The sequence below is a fragment of the Pelobates fuscus genome, chromosome 3, assembly GCF_036172605.1.
Source record: "Pelobates fuscus isolate aPelFus1 chromosome 3, aPelFus1.pri, whole genome shotgun sequence".
NCBI classification, from domain to species: domain Eukaryota; kingdom Metazoa; phylum Chordata; class Amphibia; order Anura; family Pelobatidae; genus Pelobates; species Pelobates fuscus.
The window spans coordinates 113,895,770-113,916,234 of NC_086319.1; the positions used below are offsets into that span (position 1 = coordinate 113,895,770).

General features: G+C 38.9%; 1 pseudogene; it reads right to left on the reverse strand.

Moving 5' to 3' along the window:
• Positions 1-295: 295 nt before the first annotated feature.
• On the reverse strand, positions 296-414 carry LOC134603743 (5S ribosomal RNA; annotated as a pseudogene).
• Positions 415-20,465: the final 20,051 nt, after the last annotated feature.

Here is a 20,465-nt window from a genome sequence, read left to right on the forward strand (position 1 = left end):
TTCTTCAAGTTCAGGATAAGTCTCCACTTCTTTTGTGGTATTGGGGCTAAAAAAAAACCTGAATAATTGTGCCCCCTCTTCTGTTCTCTTTTTGGAACGTATTCTATTACATGATCTTTTAGGAGTTTTGCGATGCAATCCTTCATAGCTTCTCTTTTTCTCCTTGCTACCCGAGACTAGGTAAACACATCCTTTATTGGAATGGTCTCGAATTCTAACCTGTATCCTTCTTTTAAAGTATAAGCATACTTACAAAGTAAGACTAGATTGAGATAGAATGGCGCCAAGCAAGCTTTTTGTACGGCACCTGAGGTTCCTAGTTGGTCTCCCATACATGTACTAACCAGGCCCGAGTCTGGATGGCTTCTGAGATCTGACAAGATCAGGCATTTTCAGACTGGTATGGCCATAGGCTCCTTAGTGGTGTCACGGTTCTCACCGTGACATCCAGACACCCAGATGAGGTCACCCCAAGAGTTCCCAGCTGGGGATTGAACCTGGGTACTTTGTAGTCCTGGGGCTGCTATATGCCTCTGAGCCACCATACAGCTCTTGCCAATATTGATAGGACCCAGGCGCCTGTCACACTTCTGACCCGGACAGGATAAAATAGATGCAGTCTTCCTCCTGTAATTCCTGGCTGGGCCGGCACACGTTCAGAAGTTTTCACCCTGTCTTGCTACTCTTCCTCTGGAAGATTGTTGCTGAGTGTTTCTCCAATTTGGTCTGGCATATTCTTCCCCAGGATTATATCTCCTGCTTTCTTGAAAGGCACGGTTTTTATATCGCCTATCTTCCCATGTTGTAGAACCGTATTTTCTGACTTGAGGAAGAAAGGCTTTTCTCCCATCTTTAGCCTTATGTATAGCTTCATCCAACACCTTCCCAAATAGGAGATCATCTTGAAACGGAAGGCACACAGGGACGCTTTTGAGGTGTAGTATGCTCCCCAGGAGTGTAGCCATAATGATCTCCTTGCTGTTATAGAGAGGCCCATGCTTTTAACCACCATTCTGGTAACATCCAGAGATGCTTCAGAGCAAAAATCAGTTGCTAACTTCAAATCTCTCCGTCCTTCCAGCAGATGATCTCTCCGAACTCCTTTAGTGATATCCTCTTCTAAGTTGTCTAGCCATACTTTGAAGGCTCTAGTTAACGTTGTTAACGCTACTGCTAGATGTAGTGCTGATCCTAAGGCCAGGTATGACTTTATCAGGCTGGCATCTAGCCTTTTCTCCATCGGTTTCTCAAATAATCCATGGAGTCAATAGGAAGGGCTGTCTTCTTTGCCATATGAATGACTGCGGCATAAATCTTGGGGACAAAATTCCCGGTTTTTCAGAGTCGCTTTTCTTTCTGGTTTCTGCCATTCTTGTGAAATTATCTCCTCTATTGTAGAGTATACTGGGAAGGTAGGTCTATTGGTTCTCAAATCCTCAAATTATCTATCGGATTCCTTCATTTCCTTTCTTTTTCTGGGAATCTCAGGGTCTCTCTGATTATGTTGATCAACTTATCAACTGATTTTGAATCCTCTTCTCAGGCGTTTAGATGAGGACATCTTGCTTGTGGATTTGAACCCTTCTGCAATCGCCTCTGCAATCCATTTCTTTATTCTGTTTGTGGAGATTTATTCTCTCCCTTACTTCAGCAGCTTCTGGCAGACAATCCTGACATAAGTTCATTTCACTGGTTGCCATTTGTCTTAGTGAATCCTCATTAGGACTATTCGGGCTGTCAAGAAAGGCCATATTAACAATAATATATTTTTGGCCCATAGTGGCACTCTTTTAACCCACCTATGTTTTCTAGAAACAGATCTTGAGGCAGAGTGAGAAGCCATCTATTTAAACAAAAAATTATTTTTGTTATCCTATTACTTTGAAAAACTAAACAGAAGAAAAACAATATAACCAAGAAAGAAAAAATTCTTTACCTTATATATCCAGAATCAGTCTAGTGCAGCCTTAAACACACCAAAACTGTTCCAAACTTCAGCCAAAACATTGGAAAACCCACAAAAAACGCTTTTTTATATGATTTTCGGATTTTAAAATTTTTGCGCGATCTCTTTAAGAGTCCGGCGGTTCGCGCATGCGCAATAGCAACTCCCCAACGCCGATGCTAATGCGCATGCCCCGCCCTCCGAACCCGGAAGTAGCACCCAGCCGGTGCAAACAAGCAGGCTTTCATTCTCCAGAATGAGAAAACACAAGAGAAAACAATTAAAACAATACACTGTCTACATGAATTACAGCAAGCACATTCAGGGTAAGACCAAGATTTTCAGTCACTTACCCAGCTTCTCTTCTGCCACAATTCTGAGGGGGTTATTGATGCTTAAAGGGGAATTTTTAAGGATACACCGACCCCACATCCTTTTAAGTTTTTAACAGCCCTGTTATTCTATTAAAGAGGTACATATACTATAATGTACCTTAACTCAGTTAGTCCTGCTCTTGCAGGCTGATTACTGAGTTCTTCAGATAAAGAGAGGCTGAACTTTATCTGGAAGGAACCCATGGTACACATGGGAAGGTGGCCTCAAAAGAAAAATATGAAAGGTATAATTCCTGTTTGTCCTGCTAAGGACAGAAAAAAAGACTGTGGGTTAGAAGGAGGAGGGACCTTTTATACCTATAGTCTGGGTGATTAATTGATTAATTGTTTCCTGTCCTGTTCTTGTTAGGGGCGGAGCTAACCCATTAGTGATGCTGCCATGAATGGCCAGGAAACAACTTTTTTTTTTCTGAACTTTATATACAACCTTTGCTGTTTTTTTTTTGTTTTTTTTTATGAACTTTATAAAACAACCTTTTTTTGTTGTTGTTGTTTTGTTTTTAAAAACAACTTTCTCACCCTAGTTTTTACATTTAAATAATTTAAATGGACTCATCACCCTTATAACATCACTCCCATACTTTTGAATCCTAATTTTTAAAAGTGTTTTTAAAAATTGTCTCTGATTGGCCAATTACACTTTTGGCACAATTTTCAAATTAACATAGCCCTATTTAAACAACCCCTGCCAGGTTACTACTTTTATCCCATTCTGAAGAAGCCACTTATGGTGAAACGCGTTTATGGTTATTAATTCTGTATTTTATTGTGTATTTTAGATCAATAAAAGTTTTTTGGCTACTTTATTGTACCAATCCTCTTTTTATTGCACTCTCTATGCACTTTAAACTTTTTTTTACCTATTCCTGGCATTTTAACCTTTCCTGGTTACTTTTACTTCCACTGGCAATTTTAAAGTTCCAGTACTCCAAGAAATCCTAGGTGGGGATCATACCACCAGCGCCTATCCATAGAGCAGTACCTCTGCTATATCTTTGTGAGTATTATTTTATTTCCTCTACTACTCTCTTAACCTATCACAATTGAGAGCACTATTGCTGCTTTTTATTTTTCTATATTGGAGTCTTGGATCACCAGACGGTGCTGACGGACGTATCGCCGCTACAAATCCTATAAGCGGGGATTATACCGCTGTACGCTATCCACACCAGAGCTGGCCATAGCTCCCTCAAATGTGAGTCTTCTTATCTGCACACTGAACCACATCAAAATTGAGAGCACTATTGTCACTTTCTGTCTTTCTTTTCCGAGTTCTGGACTACCAGACGGTGTTGACGGAGACCCCCTCCCTACATATCCCATAAGCGGGGATTATACCGCTGTACGCAATCCACACCAGAGCTGGCCATAGCTCTCTTGAATGTGAGTTCTCTACATTTTGTTACCTATCACACCCTGAACTTTCATACTATACCATTAGTCGCCTCTACCTCTCTTGTATTTACATATACGGAACGGTCTACACTAGACGCATCAACAGAGGAACTCTATCAAGTATCCTAGACCATCTATTGGCACCCTAGCAATACTTTACTGGACTATCTACCCTTATTTGGCGCAGCCCTTCCATATCTTTTAGTGCTTATAGAAAATAGCACAAGACACAAGTTTTGCAGTCTATGGGTTTTGCTATTTTTTTTTTGTTTTTATTGCTCCAAGAAAGACATTTACAGAGAAAATGAACAAAGCTGTGTTCCGCTTGACTGAATACAGACAGAATAAAATTCAAGATCACAGACTAAAAAATATGTGGATGATAACAATCTCATTGTTTATTACAAAATGTTGACATCTTCATGCGATCAAACAAATAGGCAAGTTAAATGCATGCTTAAATGTATCAGTTTATACAAATTAAACTTAAAGAAATATACTACATACTACAATAACTTATTAAACTTTGAAGAGAGAGTGCATCAAACTAATTTCACTTTGAAGTGGCAGATGATATTTTCTATGGCTTTGCTTCAGTGTTCTTTTGTCAACAGCGGCTGGAATGGCTTAGCAGACATCTAAGGTGGCAAACTTATGTTTCCAGTAGAACATATACAGTCAGTTAGCTTTCTGTATTACAATTTTCTGTATTTATGTTATCCAACTCTAAAGGGCTACACTAAGCACCAAAACAGATTTAGCTTAAAGGATCACTATAGGGTTAGGAACACAAACATGTATTCCTGACCCTATAGTGTTAAAACCACTATCTAGCCCCCCTGGGCCCCTCATGTCTCCATAAATATAGCAAAATCTTACTGTATTCAAGCCTGCAGCTGTAACTCTGCATGCTGTTTGCCTCAGAAAAATAAGCAGTCTGCTGACATCATCAGACGTGGTAGCCTGATCCAATCACAGTGCTTCCCCATAGGATTGGCTGAGATTGACAAGGAGGCAGATCAGGGGCAGAGCCAGCATGATTCAAACACAGCCCTGGCCTATCAGCATCTCCTGATAGAGATTAATTGAATCAATGAATCTCTATGAGGAAAGTTCAGTGTCTGCATGCAGAGGGAGTTGACACTGAATGTTTGGATGCATTTTAGGCAGCCATGACCCAGGAAGGATCTCTAACAGCCATCGGAGGAGTGGCCAGTGAAGTTATCACTAGGATGTAATGTAAACACTGCATTTTCTCTGAAAAGACAGTGTTTACAGAAAAAAGCCTGAAGGTAATGATTCTACTCCCCAGAACAAATTCAATAAGCTGTAGTTGTTCTGGTGACTATAGTGTCCCTTTTATGCTGCCCTAGCCACACCTCCATGAATGTGACTTACTCAGTCTCCCTACACCAAAATACTGAAAAAGAGTAATTTTAGCTTTATGTATTGCACGATGTGTTAAATTTCAACGTCCCCCAAGATTTTAGAAACTATGTATCTGGATCCCTCTGATGACATTCAGTTATGATGTCAGCCAATGTCAGTTCCTTTTTTTATTAAACAAAAGACGTTTCTCAAATATTGCATCTTGAAGGCATATTTAGTACATATCACCAATAATTTATTTATTTTATACTACTCAGCTGTTTCCCTTTGTCTATGGTTCATGGCTTACCATCAACTTTTCCCTCGAATCAATGTCTAGATTGATTAAAGGTTACACAGGCAGTGAGGATAATTGTGTAGAACAGGGGTCCTCAAACTCCGGCCTCCCAGATGTTGCTGAACTACAACTCCCATGATTCTTTGAATTACATAGATAGCCAGATAATCATGGGAGTTGTAGTTCAGCAACATCTGGGGGGCCGGAGTTTGAGGACCCCTGGTGTAGAACCACTAATAATCAAAATTAATTGTTGCAAACGTTTAGCCTCCACACTATGTTGGTGCAATGTTGCAATTAAAAGCTCAGACATTTTGATGTAAACTCCTCAAGGGATTTCCTCAGGCCGTAATAGTCTTCACTATAGCTCTGTATTTAAACATAAAAATATGATCTATCAAAAACATTTAAACATTGCAGCATTTGTTTCAGTTTGTATATCCTAACAATTTCACCTCAGGGTAGTTAAATACTCGAATTAAATGTACAGGTCATTAGATTTATCACACATTTGCTTATGCAACATAAATGCTGATAATACACACGTGTGTATACACACAAGCATACCCAATATGACAGATATTGTTAGATGCTGTGCAGTTTCGTGGTTCTATTGTTTGAAGCATCAATAATGGAAAAAATAGTTCCATTACTGTGTAGCCCTGAGCCAGGAAGCCCCTCCAGTGGCCATCTAAGGAGTGGTCACTTGGAGGTGTCCCTAGGGCAGTGTTTACATGAAAATGCATGAAGAGAGCTATTATACTCACCAGAACAACTACAGTAAGCTGTAGTTGTTCTGGTGACTATAGTGTCCCTTTAAAAATAGCCAACTATATGGTTTCCACACAGAGAACTTGCCACTGCCTACATACTTAATTCTATTGCATGAATTCCAAAATTCCATTCCATTCTAGACAAATAAAATGCCTACTCCCTGACATATTAAGTGAATCAATAACAATGTCGGGGACTCCACTACCAAGTGGTTTGTAAAAGAAAACTAAACAAACAAAACCCTCCACAATCAGAGTATTTTGGTCATCATGAAAAGTAATGTTTAAATTAAATGTACTTTTTGTTTCTGTATTCATAGGTAGTATATTACTTAAAGGGACACTATAGTCACCCAGACCACTTCAGCTCAATAAAGTGGTCTGGGTGCCAGGTCCCCCAGGTTTTAACCCTTCAGATGTAAACATAGCAGTTTCAGAGAACCTCTAGTGGCTGTCTTCCTGACATTTGCACCCAGCGTGCAACACATCTATAGGAAAGCATTGAGAAAGGCTTTCCTAGGGACTGTTTGAATGCGCGCACGGCTCTTGCTGACGTCGGTGGGGAGGAGAGGTCACCAGCGCCAAGGGAGGGGGACCCTGAAGGTTGGGGGGTCCTAAGGATGATATAGTGTCAGGAAAACAAGTTATATCTCTGATTTGAAAGCAAGGCCTAGCAACTCTGGATGAAAACAGAGAAAATTGCCACTAGGTCCAGACTGCTCTAGACTGGTGAGTCAAACTTTTCGATATTTGGCTGAAGCAGAAGGCAGTTTGTTCACCGAAGGACTTGGTACAAGAATACATTTTTTTGCAGTCAACAATGAAGCATGGTAGATGTTATTTTCAAATTTGGGGCTGCTTTTCTATAAATGGAGTTGGGGATTTGGTTAAAGTTTGGGGCTGCTTTTACATATATGGAGTTGGGGATTTGGTTAGAGTGAATGATCTCTTCAATACCGAATACTTCAATAGGCCCCAAATGTATTCTGTGTTCAAAAACTTTAGAGTACTGGACTCCAGGGTATATCAAAACCGCGCTACAAATATGATGCTAAAATCAAACAGCCTGTATATATATGGTAATTGTCTAGATAATAGTACACCTAATACAATATGCATATGGATGAAATGTGAACAATATTCAATAACACTATGTTTGTGTACATGTGCTGCAAGCCCTAAGGATGCTTTCGGATAGGAGGTATCCTTGTTCCTCCTTATATGTAGAATATAATTAGTAAGAATCTGAAAAAGCGCAAAAGGAGAAAGGCATATAAGAAATATATAAAATATATACGGTACCTTTTATTTAAATTACATAAAATATAAAAAAAAACTTGAACACTGATACAAAACTTATAAACAATAAAAAATTCAAACTAAAAAACAAGGGAAGGGGATTTTCACACTGTTGCTCCCAATCCAAAGTGTGCACACTTTTACTCCCAAAATAGAAAAAACACAGAGTCTGACCTGGGCTCGTTTCCAATAAGTCATGCTGATCTTTTGGGGTAAAGATGTTATGAGTGTGTTCGATTCCAATCCTGTAATCCAAATTTGTAAACGGACGTAAACAGAAAATATTGAAATTCCACAAGCTCTGAGTGAAATTTTCTCTCCACCTCAGCATCTCTCCGGTAAGGTGCGCCTAGGATACCGGAGTGTGAATACGGTGGCTACCAAGGTAAACAAGTAGTGGATGATCTCGGTGTTCACTAAATCCTTCACAAAATGTATTCTGTAGCATGACAACAAACCCAAACATATACAGCCAAAGTTATTAAGAACTGTCTTCAGTGTAAAACAGAACAATAATTAATGGAAGTGATGGTATCTCTCCTATAGAGCCCTGTGCTCAACATCATCAAGCCTCTCTGGGATTGCATGAAGAGACAGAAGCAAGGAGTCTGCCTAAGTTGATTCTCCAAAATATACACAAAATAAAGCGAACAACACGCTTTGTATACATTAATAGTAAATATATGATACATTGTGTAAATAATGTCCCATAATGTCAGTTCCCTTTAATTAAACTTTACTCAAAAGACTTTTCTCAGATATTGCAGCTTGGGGGCATATTTAGTAGATATATCCAAGCATCTATACCTTTTAACACTGCTCAGCTATTCTCCTGGCCTACTGGTTCCTGGCCTACTTTTAATTGTTCCCTCGAAGCAATGTCTAGATTGATTAAAGGTTACACAGGCAGTGAGGAGTATTGTGCAGACCCACCACTAATCAATTAATTATGGCAAACGTTTAGCCTCCACGCTATGTTGATGCAATATATCTATTTCACATAATTACGACTGTAAAATTTTGCAATTAACAGCTCAGACATTTTGATGTAAAATCCTCAAGGGATTTCCTCAGGCAGTAATAATCGTCACTATATCTCTGTATTTAAACATAAAATATGTTCTATCAAATACAGTTAAAACTTGCAGCATTTGTTTCCATTTATATATGCAAGACAATTTGTCTAGGGTAGTTAAATCCTCTATTTAATTAAATGTACAGGTCATTAGATTTACCACACATTTGCATATGCAACATAAATGCTGATAATGTATACACACAAGCATACCCAATATGACAGATATTGTTAGATGCTGTGCAGTTTCGCAGTTCTATTGTTTGAAGCATCAATGATGGAAAAAGGAAGACTATTTGAGGCTATGGCACTTAATATTCCTAGCTGTAATACTTTGTGTTTCATTCCAAACACAAAATGTAATTATAATGCAATTTTGCAGGATTGTTTATTTATTAAAATACTCACAAAATTGATTTAACTTTTTACTTAATTTCTATTATTTTATTTTTCTTTGGCTTTATTTCCATTTTCTCTATGATAAGTACTAAAATTGGACAGTAATTTTTCTTTTTCTTTCCTTTTTCCTTTTCTTATGATCGGGGAGGGAGGAGGACTGCGAAGGGCGCCTAATGGCCTAAGGCCAGCTGTGTAAGTACTCAATAGAAATGTAGTTAGTTCTTTAAGATGTTTGTAATAATCTACCTACTCAGGTCCTTACAAAACTGTGCAACTGTACCTAGAAGAATTGATGCCGTTTTGAAGGAAAAACATGGTCACACTAAATATTGATTTGATTTAGATTTTTCTTTGTAGACTTTGGTTTTTGTTATTTGATAAAAATAAAATATTAACATTTGTACCTTTGAAAGCATTCTTACTTCACAGCATTTTTTTTACACCTGTTTGTATACGGTCCTCAAAAATATTCTTGTCTAGACTCCCCAGTCCTAGCATTAACAATACAACAACATACAAATAAAATAAAATCTCTAGTATATTTTTAAATACAGATAAAGGGATTTTTCGGTTGCGGCCATTGTTTGGCTTGCAAAAGAACAGAGAATAAACAAAGACATCTTAAACATTTTAAAACAAAGGAAGGGATAGAGTACCTCATTAAAGAATTCATAACCTGTTATTGCAAGAATATAATCTATCTTATACAATGTCCATGTGGCCTATACTATATCGAAAAAACTACCAGAGCCTTACATATCAGAATAGAGGAACATAGCCGAAATATTACTAAACGCTTTGAGAAACACAGCATCTCTTTGCACTACAGACAATTTCATAACAGTGAATTAAAAGGCACAATATTTTTAGGTTTAAAAAAAATAGAAAAAGACTGGAGAGGAGGTAACTTCAATTTAAAACTTAGTAAGATAGAAATGGAGTGGATCTTTAGATTAAATACCCTTATTCCAAATGGATTAAATGCAGATTTTTAAATGTGTCATTTCCTAACATGAAGCTCCCCGTTCGTCTGTTTCCTCCCGAACTGCCTGAGCCTCAAAGGTTTCAAATACATTTTTCATTCACACACACTGACACAGGTTTAAAATACATCTCTCATTCACACACACTGACCCAGGTTTATAATACACCTCTCATTCACACACACTGACCCAGGTTTCAAATACATTTCTCATTCACACACACTGACCCAGGTTTCAAATACATTTCTCATTCACACACACTGACACAGGTTTCAAATATATTTCTCATTCACACACACTGACACAGGTTTATAATACACCTCTCATTCACACACACTGACCCAAGTTTCAAATACATTTCTCATTCACACACACTGACCCAGGTTTCAAATACATTTCTCATTCACACACACACTGACCCAGGTTTTAAATACACCTCTCATTCACACACTCTGACACAGGTTTAAAATACACCTCGCATTCACACACAGGTTTAAAATACAGCTCTCATTCACACACTCGGACCCAGGTTTAAAATACACCTCTCATTCACGCACTCTGACACAGGTTTCAAATACACCTCTCATTCATACACAGGTTTAAAATACACCTCTGATTCACACACAGGTTTAAAATACACCTCTCATTCACACACTCCGACCCAGGTTTAAAATACACCTCTCATTCACGCACTCTGACACATGTTTAAAATACACCTCTCATTCACACACTCTGACACAGGTTTCAAATACGCCTCTCATTCACACACAGGTTTCAAATATACCTCTAATTCACAGACTCTGACACAGGTTTCAAATACACCTCTCATTCACACACAGGTTTAAAATACACCTCTCATTCACACATACACTGACACAGGTTCAAATACACCTCTCATTCACACATACACATGCACTCTTACACAAATGTTACATACACCCCTCATTCACATGCATAAACTCTGCACACATAAAAATACACTCCTGCATTCACATACATACTGTGCACACATACTGCATTCACGCACAAACAGTCCATACAAATCTATATTTACATTCTTACACAGACATTTCATACTAATACACACTGGCTTTCATACACCAACACACAAGTCCTCCACAAATTACACCCCTGTATTCATTCAACATAAATACACCCTTACATTCACACATCAACATTACATACAAATGCACTCCTGCTTTTCATCTGCTCTACTCACTCATGGAACAATGCATTTACCCATTTACGCTACATGGACTTCTGCATTTTATACTCTCTGGCACTACACAAATTCTTTTTCATAGAAAAACATGCGCAGCAAAATGCCACACTACACCAATTATCACCTCTGCATTGGGATGCAATGAATCAATCCTTATGGTGTCTCCATGCAGAGTGTGGAGATACTAAACATCAGCAGCACTGACCTATCAAGCAACTCTAGTGGCTGTCTGAATGACTGCCACTAAAGGTGTTCCTAGGCAGCAATGTAAACACATCCTTTTCTAAAAGCCAGTGTTGGCGTTAAAAAGCCTGCAGGAACTAGCTATGGGCATCAGAACAACTACATTAATCTGTAGTTGTTCTGGTGACTATAGTGTCCCTTTAATACTTAATATGGTTTTCGAAGAGTCCAGGATCTAATTTTGCCCGAGGGCCCAGAAGTCTGTCAGTCCGTCCCTGTGTGAGTTCCCACCAGTCTGACCTTCCAATTCTTCAGGCAGACTTGCCCCCTTTCCGTGCAGGTCTGCCCCTTTGGGGAGTGCTAATGACGCGATTTGGTTCCCTGACCGATCTCATTTTACCTCTCCTACCAGCATCCTGCTTCACAGGATACCAGTGTTAGGGGTATGGATTTGGTTGAGATATGAAAGTGAGAGTTTAGCATAGGGTATGTGTATTCTTATAAATGCATCTGGTGACTTTCCCTATGGCACCTCCTCCACTAGATACATGATGCTTGGGAGATATAATTGATTTGCTGTTTTTCTTTGTCTATATGATTCTGTAACTGTGCTGTGAGTTTAATTTGAATTGTATAACCATCAAATTGTACACAATTGTACAAATTATACACAAGTCTTGATGTGAAGAGGTTAACCATAATATGGTTGTTAAAGACCTTGTGCTAGCACAGAATGTGCCATGATTATAGAAGCAACAACATAAAATAATTCACTTTGAGTGTTTTGGGTATAGAAAAAGGGAACAAAGCATGCCACCAAATCTTCTCTTTTCACAAGTGAACTTTCCTTCATTGTTTCTGCATCATTGTCCTTCACACTCCAGCAAGCCATATGCCCCTGTATCCAAGAAAAAAAAGCACCCCAAAGTGAAAGAATTACTGTGAATACAGTTAATATAATTGTTTATTATTGCTTTATTGCTCACAAGTTATATCTATTTTAAAATACCAAGGTTATATTTCTGTGCTGTTTATTTTAACAGGATATCCTGTTGAATGCTTCATTGTAAACTAATTATATGTATTACTATAGACGTTGTCAAGAGGTTGAAAAATAATGCAAAAAATATCCATAAATAAACAACTAATCAGGAAATACACAGCACAAATCCTTGGTATTGAAGTCAACGTATATATAGTTTCAAAAACTATAGCAAAGTAGAACCTTGTCCACTCGAACAACTTTTAAATATAATGGCTCTAGAGTAGAAGGCCAACAACAAAGAGATGTACAAGACTATCTAAGTAGACAAGATAGAAGTGCTATACTTTGCTACAAGTTTTGAAACTATAATTTCATTCAAATATCAATGACTTGAATTGTGCTACTCCTCATTGAGAATCTAAGTTCAAGAAAGAAAGAGCTTAAAGGGACACTACACCCTGTTCCAAATTATTATGCAAATTATATTTTTCTCATTTCCCTAAATAATTGATGTAAATAACAGTCAGCTTAATTCTCATGTTATCAACTATTAAGAGTACAATCACAATGTTATTGAACAAACCTCCTAATGATAACAGTATTTTTTTAAACATAAAAACTTACAATGCACTGTTCCAAATTATTACCCACAGTCAGCGGCGTACATACCGCGGTCGCAGAGGTCGCAGCTGCGACCGGGCCCGGTACTCCAGGGGGCGTGGCCGCCCTGCGGCCCCCCGCGGCCGGGTAGCAGCTGCCACGCTTTGCAGCCCAAGCCCGTGCGGCAAACCGCCGGGGCCGCATATGGAGGGGTCCATTGGGTGGCCCATGCTGTCAGGGCCACCCGATGGACATGGATTGTAAGGGGGTCCGGTTTGCGCTGGGCGCTGTGATTACATCATCACTGCTGGGAGGAAGTGACCGCACGTCACTCCTCCCAGCATACTGAGAGCCCACGCGTGTGGAAACAGAAAGGAGAAGGGAGTCAGAGTGGGAACTCTGACTCCCATCAGGCGGAGTCACCACTGGACCCCAGGGAGAGTCACACATGGTAAGAAACATTTTGTGTATTTGTGTCTCTGTATGTGTATATGTATGTCTGTATGTAAGTCTGTGTCTCTGTCTGTGTCTCTGTATGTGTGTATACATACATATTTTGTGTCTCCTCTACATAGTTACATATGTATGTATGTCTGTGTCTTTGTATGTGTGTATGTATGTCTGTGTCTCTGTATGTGTGTATGTGTGTGTGTCTGTGTCTCTCTGTGTGTGTATCTGTATGTATGTCTGTGTATGTATGTTTGCGTCTGTGTCTCTGTATGTGTGTGTCTGTCTCTGTATGTGTGTATGTATGTGTGTCTGTCTGTGTGTGTGTGTGTGTGTGTGTGTATATCCGTATGTATGTCTGTGTCTCTCTGTGTGTGTGTATGTATGTCTGTCTTTGTCTCTCTCTGTGTGTGTGTGTGTGTGTATCTGTATGTATGTCTGTATATGTATGTTTGTGTCTGTGTCTCTGTATGTGTATGATTGTGTGTCTGTGTCTCTGTATGTATGTCTGTGTGTGTCTGTGTTTCTGTATGTGTCTGTGTGTGTCTCTGTATGTATGTGTCTGCGTGTGTGTCTCTGTATGTATGTGTCTGCATGTGTGCAATGTATGTATGTGTCTGTCGGGTGTGTATGTGTTTGTGTCTGTATGTATGTGTGGGGGGGTCTCACAGTCAGGGGGGAGAGGGTCAGGGTGGGGAGGGGGCCCACGGATCAGTTTCGCACCGGGGCCCCATGGAGTGTGTGTACACCACTGCCCACAGTAAGTTTCAAAATACTTTATAGGTTGTAAAGAACTGAAAATTGTCATTTGTTGTGTTTGCAGCATATTTACTGAAATCAGAAGCTATTTCAAACTTATAACAACATTTTAACTCTTTAAACATTTTAACAGGTCACGTTACATTTTAACATAGGACCCCTTTTTTTAAAGCAGCTTCACAATTCTTGCATCCATTGAACTTGTGATTTTTTGGACAGTTTCTGCTTGAATTTGTTTGCAAGATGTCAGAATAGCCTCCCAGAGCTGCTGTTTGGATGTAAACTGCCTCTCATAGATCTTTTGCTTGAGGATGCTCCAAAGGTTCTCAATAGGATTGAGGTCAAGGGAGGATGGAGGCCACACCATGAATTTCTCTCCTTTTATCCCCATAGCAGCCACTGATGCAGAGGTATTCTTTGCAGCATGAGATGGTGCATTGTCATGTAGAAGATGATTTTATTACGGAAAGCATAGTTCTTTCTTCTGTACCAGGGAAGAAAGTGGTCAGTCAGAAACTCCACATACTTTGCAGAGGTCATCTTTACACCTTCGGGGACCCTAAAGGGGCCGACCAGCTCTCTTCCCATGATTCTGGCCCAAAACATGACTCCACCAGCCTTGTTGGAACAGGGTGGCCGTCCACCAACCATCCACTACTCCATCCATCTAGGTCATTCAGGGTTGCACGGCACTCATCAGTGAACAGGACTGTTTGAAAATTAGTCTTCATGTATTTTTCTGCCCAATGCAGCCATTTCTGCTTGTGAGCATTGGTTAGTGGTGGCCGAATAGATTTATGCAGAGTTACAAGACTCTGGAGGACTCTACACCTTGATTTCCGTGGGACTCCAGAGGCACCAGCAGCTTCAAATATATGTTTGCTGCTATGTAATGGTATTTTAGCAGCTGCTCTCTTGATCCGAGGCATGGATCTGGCAGAAATCTTCCTCAATGTGCCTTTATCTGCACAAACCCGTCTGTGCTCTGAATCAGCCACAGATGATCACGCTTAAGTTTTCGTGAGTTTTCTAATGTTTTCATACCTTGTCCAAGGCATTGAACTATTTCACTCTTTTCGGCAGCAGAGAGATCCTTTTTCTTTCCCATAGTGCATGACAATGGTGCTCTGCTTAATAATGTGGAACATCCCTCCTTTAGTAGTTTTTCCTTAAATTGGGCTCACCTGGCAATCTAATTATCACAGGCGTCCAAAATTGTTTTCAGTGATCAAAAGAGCCCTGAGACACGATGCCATCCATGAGTTAAACTGAAAAACAAAATATTTAATCTTTGTGACACTTAAATATAATTTGCATAATAATTTAGAACAGGGTGTATAGTCACCAGAACAACTACAGCTTAATGTAGTTGTTCTGGTGAGTATAATAATTGCCTTTAGGCATTTTCATGCAACCACTGCCTTTTCCGAGAAAATGTAGTGGTTACATTGCCCCTAGGGACACTTCCAAGTGGCCACTTCTCAGATGGCCACTGGAGGTGCTTCCTGGGGCAGTGTTGCACAGTAGGCAGCACTGCCATTCAGCGTCTCCACGCTCTGCATGGGGACGCTGAATTTTCCTCATAGAGATGCATTGATTCAATGCATCTCTATGAAGTAGTGCTAATTGGCCAAAACGGCGTTCGGCCCCGCCCCCATCCCACCTCCTTGCCGATTTTAGCCAATCCAATGGTTTCCCTATAGGAAAGCATTGGATTGGCTTAAACTCAGCAATTCTGATGATGTCATCAATGAGGCGGATCAGGGGCGGAAGCCGAACGTCGTTGACCAACATTCAAGAAGGGGGGCATTTGGGAAATAGTGATCACAATATTGTGTCGTTTGAAATAAACTCAAAAAAGCAAAAGCATGTGGAGTATACTAATTTCATTTAAAAAAAGCCAATTTCAATTAGATGAGGACAGCTCCTTAGTGAAAAAAACACTGAGGATAAATGAAAGCTCTTCAAACAAATATTAGAAAGGTACACTTCTCAGTATGTACCATTGGGTAATAAATATTAAAAAAAATAAAATTTAAACCAATGTGGCTTAGTAGAGAAGTAAAACGAGATTAAAAATAAGAAAAAGACATTTAAAGTATTTAAATCACACAAATCATAGGCATCCTATATAAGATATGAGAAAGCCAATAATGCTTGCAAAAAGGCAATTAAAGTGGCTAAACTAAAAAAAAATTAGAAATTGATAGCCAAAGAATGCAAAACCAACCCTAAAAATTTTTTCTAGTACATCAATTCTAAAAAAACAAAAAATGAAAGTGTAGGTACACTGGAAACAGAGATGGGTCTGTTAGTTAATGAAGATCAGGAAAAGGCAGAAATTTTAAATAACTATTTTTCTTCAGTATATATGCAAAGAGATATGCAAATGATTGCACCAAAAAACCAGCAGATAACTTGTGACTGGATGACTCGAGACAAGGTGCTACAGCAGTTAAAGAAAATTAATGTAAATAAAGCTCTGGGGCCTGACGGTATTCACCCACGAGTACTTAAGGAGCTAGGTGGGGAAATAAGTGATCCTCTGTATTTATTCTTTTAAGATTCTTTTGTTTCAAGTATTGTACCGGAGGATTAGAGGAAGGCAGATGTTGTTCCTATTTTTAAAAAGGGTTTAAAATCCTTGCCTGGATATCATAGACCTGTAAGCTTAACTTCTGTGAATGGGAAAATATTTGAATGGCTATTAAGGGATAATATTCTGGAATTTATTGGAAAGAACTTTGTAATTAGCAACAATCATCAAGGTTTTATGAAACATAGGTCATGTCAAACTAACCTAATTAAATTTTACAAAGAAGTAAATAGAAGTATAGATCAGGGTGTTGGAGTGGATGTGATCTACTTGGATTTTGCCAAGGCATTTGAAACGGTTCCTCACAATAGGTTGGTCTAAAATAAATTGGTCTAGATGAATATTCTTGTTCTTGGGTAGAACAATGGCTTAAGGATAGAGTCGAAATAGTTAATGGTACATTTTTAAGCTGGACAAAAGTGGTAAGTGGTGTCCCTTAGGGTTCTTTTTTGGGACCGCTTCTATTCAGCATATTTATAAACTATCTTGAAATAGGCATATTTTAGTGTTTGCGGATGACCCAAAATTGTGTAAAGTAATAAAATGTGAGCAGGATATTGCTTTGCTGCAGAGAGATTTAGATAGATCGGGGGACTGGGCACTAAAATGGCAGATGAAATTTAATGTAGAGAAATGCAAAGTTCTGCACTTCGGGGTCAAGAATGCACAAGCAACTTACACCTTAAAGGGTAGTGAATTAGGGATAACAAGACATAAGAAGGATTTGAGAAATGTTATAGACAACCAATTAGGCAGCAATATGCAATGTCAATCTGCAGTTGCTAAGGCCAGTAAGGTTTTGTCATGTATAGATAGGGGCATAAATTCTTGGGATGAAAATATAATTTTGCCTCTTTATAAATCACTGGTAAGACCAAAGAAAAAATAGGACAAATGGGTTGCAGATTAAAGACAATCTGCCTCCCAAAAATACCTTGTATCCTTATGTGAAAAAAAGCTACTCTGCAATAATAAATATAAAAGTGGAGCTCAGAGAGCAAAAAACAAAAAACTCTTTATTAATCTCTCTTGGGGGAGAAACACACAGATACTAAACAAACAAGTAATAAAATTAGGATCTAATAGGATAGAATCGACTAGTCCAAAAATAATAGGAATATGGTCAGAAGAAATGCTATAAGTATGTGTGTGGGGCAGAATTGCCATAAATAGTAGCAAATAACTATGACCAAAAGGGGGGGAGATACATTAAATGTAGCAAACTGAAGATCTCTAAATACAAAAGTAAATAAACTCTATAATTAGAACAAAGAGCATATCAAGTGCATAAAAAATATATATGTGCAAAGATCTACCAGAATAAGTTTGCAACATTGCAGGAAAGAGGCCTGCAGTCTAAATAGCCAGCAATATAAATGTTAAACGAACTGTCTAAGCAGCTGTAGGAGATTTGGGGGAAGGAGTCCCTAATATCATGCTGGTAATAGACTAGTATCTAATCCCACCATAAATAAATGATAGGACAGTCTGAAAACAAAGTAGAATCCTAAATTAAAATCATCATCCGCTTCAGTAAAATATGCCTTTATCAAGAGCAATTTGCAGACTGAAGGGAGCCTCTTTTTGAATGTGTTTAGAACTCCGCCCATAAGTATGACGTAATCATTATTGTCCAATCAGGAAATAGGGGGCAGAGAAAAGTACCGAGCTCAACAGGAGTGAAGCTAATTATAGATTTAACCCTCACGTAGCCAGAATATGAGTGGAAGCTAGCACATATCTTCTGTCTTCATAGAGTGAAGGCACAAAATGTAAAATGTAAATGTAGCTGAGCAGAAGAGCTGGCAAAGGTAGTGTATAAATGGACATAACGCTACAGGTTAAACAATTGAAGCCAATGTAGGGAGCAATTCCCTAGTAATCATGATAAATATCACAACAGTGGCACTACATGTATGAGTGTGACACACAGTGTAAAACTAATCACATAAAGTAAAGATGTAATAATTAAGCACAATGTGTGACTTTGTATGTCTTAATAAACTCTATCATGTAGTGAGTATATAATGAGCCCAGAGAAAACAACATTAGAGGGGTATTCAAAATTATATAAATAGAATAATAAATTAGGGCATAGAAACATGAGCCCCACAGTGTGGTTAAAATAGAAAATAAAGTAAACTCCAAATATAAAGAGGGAGAATACATATTGATTCAAAGAGAATTCTTTAGAGTAGAAATCCTGTATTGACTTAGATAGCAAATTGAAAAATACTCCATTAATGGTAAAATGAAAGGAGAGATGGAAAAATGAAAAATGAATGAATGAATGAATGAAAAGTGAAGTAATATAATATATCCATATTCACATATCATGTAATATTGGTGCAAATAACTAATAAATCGCAAAACTGAAAAGTAGTAAGTAATGGTGGAAATAGATGATATTAATGATAATGGACAATTTATCAAGACATTGCAGTGTTTTTAAATAAAAGGGGCAAAAGAAAAACCTTCGTTGAGACCTTTTGGGTGAAGTGTTCGAAGTTGATAAATCCAGAGGCTTTCCCGTTGTCTCAAAAATCTGTCATAGTTGCCCCAACGTTTATCCTTGCGCACCAATTCCAATCCACAGAACCGCACTCCCTGCGGATTGCCCGCATGGAAGTCTTTCAGGTGACGACCTATGGGAGTATCAACAGGTAGTTTTGGAGATCTAACATGCTCCTTAACCCCTTAAGGACACATGACATGTGTGACATGTCATGATTCCCTTTTATTCCAGAAGCTTGGTCCTTAAGGGGATAATGCGCTCCTTAAACGGTCTAAAAGTTTTTCCTACATATTGTAGCTTACAGGTGCATGTAAGGAGATAGACTATACCAGCGGTGTTGCAATTGAAAAAGGATTTAATCCCAAAAGCCTTTTTCCCATCGCTATCCATAATAGACTTAGAGTCACGTTTGATGTATTTACACGCGACACAATGGCCACATTGATATGATCCCACTATAGGGGTGTGTAGCCAGGTGCGTGTGGGTGAACGATGGAAATGGCTTGGGACTAAAAGGTTCCTAAGGTTTTTGCCTCTACGTGCCGTCATATCCACATTTGGCCCGGCCAGAATTTTTGTGTTAAATAGTTTTTATTACGTTCTCTTATGTTAAACATTCACAAAGCATATATGAATACTTTCGTGGCATCATTGCCTACGCAGAGGCTCTGCTCGTATATCTCAGGTACTTGGGGATGTGCCTACGCAGAGGCTCTGTTTGGTATGGCAAAACATAATCAGAAGGAAATCGCCTACGCAGAGGCTCTGTTCGTATATCCCAAGAACTTGGAAATGCGCCTACGCAGAGGCTCTGCTTGTTATGGTAAAATATCATCAAGAGAAAAACGCCTATGTAGATGCTCTACTTATATAACAAAGGTAACTAACATTACGCCTACGTCGAGGCTAACTTATAGCAATACTTCTCAGTTTGTATCTTTGTGTGTGCTATCTGCGAATCGGTTTGGTTGTTTGTGGCCTTGGCCTATGTCTGCTTGTACTGTGGTCGGTTCTTATGTGTTGAAGTGTGTGTTCACGGTGTTTGGGGTCCTCTGTTTGGAGGGTATGCGATCACGGGGTCTCCTTCTGAAGTTGTGTAATACATTAGGTTCTATCTCTTTCGAGAGTCCCTGGTGGGTGGTATGTCTCGTCTGGGTCGATAAACGGTGTGGGTTATGCTGGCCGTGTGTGGGTATTTGTGCCTTTGTGTGTCACGGTGTATTGTGTG